This window comes from Balaenoptera borealis (assembly GCF_965194805.1).
Source record: "Balaenoptera borealis genome assembly, chromosome: 14".
Classification (NCBI taxonomy): domain Eukaryota; kingdom Metazoa; phylum Chordata; class Mammalia; order Artiodactyla; family Balaenopteridae; genus Balaenoptera; species Balaenoptera borealis.
The window spans coordinates 343,192-351,025 of NC_138875.1; the positions used below are offsets into that span (position 1 = coordinate 343,192).

Here is a 7,834-nt window from a genome sequence, read left to right on the forward strand (position 1 = left end):
TATCAAGGTTTTCTCCCTGCACGGTGTCTACTTACGTGCATAAGCTTTTGCAGGAGGTTTACCTTTATCATGTTAGCGCGTTTGCTCTGATGTTTGTCTGATTCTCTTTGAGAGGGAGGAACCAGGAGGCGTGATAGTGGGGTCTGCCTGCTGTGGGCTTCCTTTTGGGACATCTGGTTGGGGCACCCCAAGTCGGTAATTTTAGGACTCCTTCAGGCTGGTGGGACTCCCGGAGAAGGTGCTCTGGTCCTGGCCGGGGCCTGTCTGGAGACTTGGCGCCCAGCCTCGGGGACCCGCGGTGCTCGGCACCAGGCAGCGTGGCTGTCTCAAAGGCCACCGCCACAAATCCACCCACTTCCCAGTCTGTCTCCTCTGGGCCCTTTTGTTTTACAGTATCTCTGTACTGAATTTCAGCAGAAAGAAACTGAATTTCAGGAAAGAACAAAAGTAGACGTGTTTTCACTCTGCATCTTCTCCAGGCCGGGTTCCTTCTAAAGGCACCATTTTCAATTCTTTACCTCGAACCAGAGATTCAATGACAACAAAACAACGTTCACCCCAACCTACGTTATGTTTCAGTAGATTTCCCGTATCATTCCATTCTGCCCCAAAACTTCCTTCTTGCCCTCCTGGGGCCTTGTGGGCCTGAGGATTCCTCTCCTACGCCCTGAGGCAGAGCTCCCGGCGCCTGGGCAGCCCTCGGCTGGAGGAGGGGCTCCAGGAGAGCCAGTGCACACGGCCGCGTCCTCGTCTACACTCTTCGGCTGGGCTTTAGGGGAACGTGAGGCAAGGCTGTGCGTTCTGTTCCCGTCGGGGCGCCGCGAGCGTGGCGAGGACCCTGGTAACTGCCCGCCGTCACTTCCCACTGGACGGTGCCCCCCTGCCGGTCGTTCGCCCACAAACAAGCTTGGGTCTGGGGTCAGGGAGGTGCAGCAGGAGGGTGGCCATTCGGGTCTGCCTGAATTCCGACTCCCCCGCCTCCTCCCGCCCCTCTCCTCCGGAGCACTTGGGCAGTCGGTCTTGAAATCTAGGCTTCATAAGTGGGACACGAGACCCAGGCCGGCGAGGGGTTCGTTTCCCAAGGCCCCGGCCACCCTGACTCTCCTCCTCGGGTCCCAGGAAGCGAGGTGTGGGAGCGGCTGTCTGTCCGTCCCAGGGGCTGTCCTCAAGGCCCAGGGCCTGCCACCACCGTCCTTGAGGCTCTGGTGTGAACACGGAGTCCCAGCTCAGAGGCCTCGGAGAGGCTTTCCACCGCAGCCCGGGGGTCTCGCCCGCCACCCCGGCCAGCCGGCCCACTTTCTCCCGTCTGGGCTCCTCCGGCCGGGCCTGACTCCACCGCTTTCCCCGGACGGTTTCCTGCTTGGGTCTCTCCTCTCACCGCGAGGCTATCGTCCTCGGAGGTCCAGGGCGTCTGACCTCACCTGAACCCCAGCCTGGCTCTGCATCCCCGGATACTGCATTTCCAGCGGAAGAGAGGGGCTGAAACTCCGGTTTCAAATTCCAGCGGAAGCCTGACCCCTGCGTATCTGGGTGTTAGAAACGAGTGTCTTCACTGACTGGTCACTGCACTGGAGGGGCAGAGCCACTCTGCATGGCCAGATGGCCAGTGCTGGACCCAGCCTGTCAAGCTGGCTTCACGTCAGGCCGGCCCTGGGCCGGGGGTGGGCGTGTCCGCGCTGCCAGCTGTCTGTTAGGGGCCTTTAAACTCAGGCTTCTCCCAAATGCAGATTCCAAAAGTGGGTGGGAACCTGCGGTGACTTCCTGATGGCCGTGGCCAGGGCCGCGGTGTAGTTATTCTTAGCCGGGGGGCCACGTGGACACTAATGGGGACCAGCTGTCGCAGCCGAGCCTCTGTGCAATTGACGCATCTCAGAGGCCACGGTCATGTCCCGAGAGCAACACACAGAGATGAAGGACCATCAGGAACTCTCCAGAGCCTGTCCCCAGGCCTCTGCGGGCGAGGAGCTCTGTCCACCCGAAGAGGCCTTTTGGAAGGTGGAAGTGACCAGACTTTATAAAGAGGCCATCTTGCTGACTGATCTAAATCTGGCCTAATTCCAGAAAGGTCGAAGGTAGATCAGATGAAATCAAATGCATGAAATGAATACAAAAAATCGAGACCCGAGAAACGGGCGGTGGGCCTGAGGCCCTTGGGGGATGTGCATGCTGGACGGAGGGCGCCGGTCTGGAGGCTGCCCCGGGGAGGGCTGCCACGCGCGCGGCCCCTCGAGGGGAGACTGGGGTCGGCTTCCCGCTGGGCCCGGGCCTCCCTCCGAGGGAACCACACACAGAGCGGGCCTCGGGCTCACGATCGCCAGCAAACACGGGGCCGTCCGGGAGCGCAAGCAGGATGCCCGCCCCGGACGGGGCTCCTGCCAGGCGAGGGGTCTCTGGGCCCGACGGGAAAGGCGGCCCTGCCAGGGAGGGGGGCGCAGAGCCTCAGCCCCGCGTGTGTTTTCTCTGCATTTGGTGATGTGCGGCCACGATTTTCCCTCAGGAGCAGCTCGGGCTCGGTCTTGGCACCTGATGGGAACAAACCTCCAAGTTCTCACGGAGCCTGGAGGTGAATCGGGAACCAGACCCTTTGCCCCACGATGGCTGAGCGTCTGGGAGACAGTCCGTGCGAGGAGGACCCCAGGCTCCCAGCTCGAGCCCGTCTGGGATTTGTTTTGGCCGATGCCGTCCGCTAAGTGGTCTCTGTACCGTGTATTGAAGAAGCTGCCCTCCGCCCAGTGGCTTCCACGCGCCCTGGGTCTGAGGCTGTGCCGTCTGCCCCGCTCGCTCCGTCTGTCCAGGCCTGAGCTGGACCCTCACTCTTTCCAGGGCCGCATCTTCTTTAATCTCTCAGTGTGTTGGCAACACAATCCTCCTATAAGCACAGGATTTTTGTTTTTGTTTTGTTTTGCTTTGCCTTTCTTGTACTTTTCCAAGAAGAAAAATGAGCTTTTTCAAGTTCCAGCACAAAGGAATGAACTGACTCAGGCTTTAATCACTGTCTCTCAGAACCTGCTGCCGATGACGGACCCGAGACGGGGACGCGCTGGAGTTCCTCATTAGCGGGGCCCGGCCTGTGAGTCAAGGGCAGCAGGGCCTCGGTCGGGGCCCCTGCTCCCCAGACACCCAGCCTCGTGTCCCCCCACCTGCCAGGGCTTCCACAGGAATGCGGAAGGGGAAACTTCCAGCTTTTCTCTGAAAGAGGAAGCTTGGATCAATCATGAGTGTTTTTGGTTAGCTTATTGTTTCTTCTTTCCCCAGAAACCGCCCTCCACTGGTGACACATGTGAGCACAGAGTGGACCATCACCCAGGAAAGTCCCTCGGGACCCCAGGCCTCCCAGAGTTCCACATTTTCATTAAAAGCTCCTTTACAAGTAAGTGGACTCAACATTTACAAAGCAGGTTGTTGGTCTCTTGCAGCTGTTTGCTCTCAAAAGCGTGATGTTGTTGTTTTTAATATTTTAAATAGTCTCTTTAATACCAAGAGTTAGGCTTTCGATAGAAGTCTCATAAAACTGGCTTTCCCGTGGTGGATCTATTGTCCTGAAGTTCGTAATCTCTACCCACGGAAGAATAAGGCGGTGCTGCCCCTGTTAAAGCCATCCTCTTACGACTGCAAATTAGCAAATCTTTAACAAGACTCTGTGCGAGGGTTTCCCTGACATGATGCCACCTAGTGCTTTGCTTGGCCTAGGTGGGGTCTTCAAGGCTCTATGAAACTAAACTCTAACTTTTAACGTATACCCAGCTATATCGGTTAGGTTGCAGTTAAATCAAGCTCATCTGTACAATAATATAGTAAAGGAGATTTACGGGCCCCTGCGGCTGACAGGTCCAGGGCATCAGGTCAGGGATGGCTTGATCCAGCAGCTCAGTGATGACACCAAACAATTGCTTTTTTTTTAAGTCTTTCGGTTCTATCTCATCCTGAGGCTGGTTCTACTTGCCATCACGAGGGGGTCTCTGACAGCACCTGGGCCGTGAGAGTGAGGGTCTCCCGGTCCCAGTACTGGAGAGATCTGACGGGCACTCTCCTGGAAGAGCTTTGGGCCACATGTCCTCGTGGAAGCTCACTGATGTCAGGGGAGAACTGCGCTGGGCGACACCCCCAGGGCTGGGCTGGGTAGGCTTCCCAAATGCGTGTGTCACAAGGAGCAGCCTGTCCTGTGTGCACAGAACCTGGACCGATTCCCTCGTTTCTTGGTGTGTAAAATAATGGCGCTGAACTTACCAATCCCTGAGGGTCCTTTACACCCGGTTCTCATTCTCTCAGCCTCGGGCAGGGGTCTTGTCCTCGGAGCCAGTAGGCTGACAGAGACGCAGGCAGGGGCACAGGAAATGTCTTCCTCCTCTGTATTCAGGTGATTCTGGAGAATTCTAGAAACTGGAGTCTTCCCATCCCCAGGGCTTGTCTTATTAGTACTTGGATGGGGGGGATGGATTTGACTGTCCCCCACTTCACAGACGTGGACGCTGAGTCCCAGGGTTTCCTCTGTCATTGCCCGGCTCTGGGGGGCCCACCAGTCCTCGGCCTGGAGCATGGCCCCCTCAGACACGCTGTCCGCTTGTTGGAAGCTTGTCGTTCAGGCCCAGCCGAGGGTCAGTCCCTCCACCTCCCCCCACCCCACGATGGGCTCCTCCTTGGACTCCCAAGCCCCTGCTGACAGGTCAGGCTTTCCCGGGAGGCCCAGTGCTTCCTCTCCTGGTGCTGGCTCTCCACCCGGCCCAGAGCCAGCCCGGTCCACCCGTGCCCGCGCGCCTGGCCGCACAGGCCCAGCCCAGGACACAGGCCCGTAACCGCACTTGTGTGCGCGTCCGTCAAAAGGACCGCTGGCGCTGGGAATGCGTGCACATCACTTTCCAAGACTGAAAAAGCCTTTCCCCGCCTCCCCCTTTCCCAACAAAACACTTGGGGGAGGGGCTCCAAGCCCTCCGGCCATTCAGACCCCCAGAGGCATCGCGCAGGACCCTGCTCCCCTTGTTGGAGATATGGTTGCACAGGACTCACCAGCTCTGCCCGATGAGACCCCAAGGCGGGCGCGGGCGGGATGCCTCCCGAGGGCGTCTCCCGGGAAATGCACCTGCGGGCTGGCCGCAGAGTGGCCGCCGTGGGCCCAGACTGTGTGCCCCGTGTGTGGGCCGGGCTGCGGGGAGGCAGGGCCTCCCGCCTCCGCTGCTTTAACCCCCTGCCCCTCGCTGCAGCCTCAGGTCTTCACCAGAGGCCGCTTTTCTGCCGAATTTAAGGCACATAGACGGGTTCCCGGAAGGGAACAACTTTTAGTACATTATGGTGCAAGCGTGGTTCTTTATTTCTGTTTTTATTATTTTTTTTAAATTGAAGTATACGTGACGAAGGAGTAGTTCTTTAAACCAACACCAAAGCTTGAACAGCAGCGGGCCCGAGGCCCAGGTGGCTTTCTGCTGCCCACCTCTGAGGGCACGGGTTCGAGAAGACAGTGGTCTGGGCCAGCGGGTGTGCAGATGCGGGCTTTTCAGGGAAAGTATCTGCAAAACAAATAAAATAAACCTGAAAGCAAGTTGGATTTATTTGTTATATTTACTGTTTCAAGATTGCATTATGTAGACTTTCTTGATCTGCAAATGGCAAAAGAGAAAGTCAAAATTAAACATATATGTTATTTTAATGAAAATTGTGGTTATCGACTTTTGCTTAAAATAAATAAAAACGTTCCTGAATTTAACGGTAGCCGTGTCCTTGAAAAGCAGATTAGAAATAGAATTTTGCTAGAGTGTCTTGTTTAGCTATAATCTAACTACACGAGAAACTCTGGGAAGAGGGGTGAGTGTTAGTAAAACAATGAAATTCTCTAACCTCTTTGTTCCATTCACTTAGATTTTGGAATATGAGACTTCCTTAAATTAAGTCTCATCAGGCAACGAAAACCAAATTTAACTAACAGCGTCACGAGGTAGGCATTTGTCTTCTGGTCATAAAACCAGTACTTACTGTTAAGAGAATGTTTAAGGCCAACAGTGGGGCTTTTACTAATCCTGCTGATATTCTAGTAAAAATTGCTGGTTGATTTGGGACTTCTTGTTTACATTGCGTTCCACTGTTAGAAGGGATTGCATCATCTACCCGTCAATTTAAAATTATTTTCCAGGTTATGGACACTACTCTGACGTATCGCCAGAGGATTCATATTCCAGACGAGTCCTGTCAGCTGCGGTGTCATCAGAAAATCGCTGGCAGCCGGAGCGGAGGGCGCTGGTCTCTGCCCCACTCACCATATTGATCCAAAGATTTTCCTCACTATGCGGATCCAAACCGAGCACCGGCGACACCACCGTGACGTCTCATTGCGATGGTCATGGGGGCACGGGGCTCTCACGGGCTTGTCGTCTGTCCCCCACTTGGGGACCCCAGGCCACCCTTTTAAAGAGCACGCTTGACCTCTGGGTGGCGGCAGCGTGGCTGGGAGGTCCGGGCACTGAGCACACCCGGGGGCTCCAGGTCAGTGTGAGGCTGACCCCCGGCCTCCAGATGGGTCTGCACCCATGGCGTCGGCGCCCTGGGTTCCCTCGCATTCTGGTCCCCCGGGGTGCCGTCATCTTAATGTCCCCGCTGACACTTTGCCCCCAAAAGGAGGCTCGCTTTTGTTGACAGAGGGAGTCCACAAGAAATTATTTATTTTGACCCGCTTGGGAAATAACTCCTCTCTCAACAAGACCGACCAAACTCAGCCTCTCCTCTGTCAAAACCCAACGCAAACGCGCCAGCCTGCCTTTCCAATCCGTGTCTGAAATCCTGATCTTGACCTTGGCCCCGCTGCTCTGCAGGTGTGGCCTCCTCCACTGGCTCACGCACTTGAAATGCCAGCTCAGCCGGCTCCCAGGGCGCCGAGGAAAGGCGCCCGCCCAGCGCAGGGCGCGGCCGAGCCGAGAGGCTGTGGGTTCCATCGGGTCCTTAGGTGACAGACGGCGAGCGACACGGTCAGACGTGTGGGTTTCATTGCTTGCATTACTATCAAAGTAATTTACAAATTACTGTCAAATTACTAAATTACTACCATTTTTATCAAAGTCATAAGAGAAAGTGCACTAGGTCGTGCAGCCCCCCGGCCCACCGTCTGCACCCTGAGGAGCAACGCCCACCTAGCGTTTCGCCCGCGTTTCTGGACGGCGGCCGAGGGCTCGGGCTCCCCGAGGGGCTTCCTGTCGGGCTTGGGGGGCTCGGCTCCCTGACCCCTGCACAGCCCACCATACTTCTCGCTGTTGTCCAGCTGCCGCGCGGCGTGGTGGACGGTATCCTGTGAGAGGATGCTGGCTCCCTGCTGGGTGCGTGGCCCGCAGGACGGCTGCGACGTGTGGAACCAGAGGCTTGAACGTGGACTTCGAGCAACACAGACAAACCGCCGCGTTCGCCCCCCGGCTCGTCTGTGTTTGCAGACTTGGCGCCTCCCCTGCCAGCTGTACGGGAACTACATCCTCCCTTGTGCAGCTTTTAGGACTCTCCAGTTGTCTTGATTTTTCTGAGCACCTGTTGCTAAGTCTTCCCGATCTCCCCTCGGGAGGGACTCTGCACTGTCACGGGCCCTCCACCTGCCCCGGGTCTCCCGGGTCTCCTGCCCCGGGCTGGGGGGCTGCTCTCCTGGCCTCACAGAGCTGCCAGCCCGGGGGTCCCTCCCCACCTGGGGGATGTAGTCTCGGTGGTCTCCTGAGCGGCTTTCGAGGACACGCAGGCTGATGTTTTGGAACGGAGCAGAGGGAACCGGTCTCCTCGGGGGTCAGACCCAGAGGGACCTCGTGGGGGCCGGAAGCGGGGACAGAGGGAGGTGGGGGAGGGCGGGGAGAGCTGCTCTGGCCTCCGCAGCCCC

General features: G+C 57.1%; 1 long non-coding RNA gene across 1 annotated transcript; it reads left to right on the plus strand.

Annotated features, from left to right (window-relative positions):
• Nucleotides 1–1,476: 1,476 nt before the first annotated feature.
• LOC309611080 lies at nt 1,477–6,260 on the plus strand. Its single transcript, XR_014234315.1, has 3 exons — nt 1,477–2,072; nt 3,256–3,370; nt 6,122–6,260. It is a non-coding gene; the product is annotated as an uncharacterized lncRNA (long non-coding RNA).
• The last annotated feature ends 1,574 nt before the right edge of the window (nt 6,261–7,834 follow it).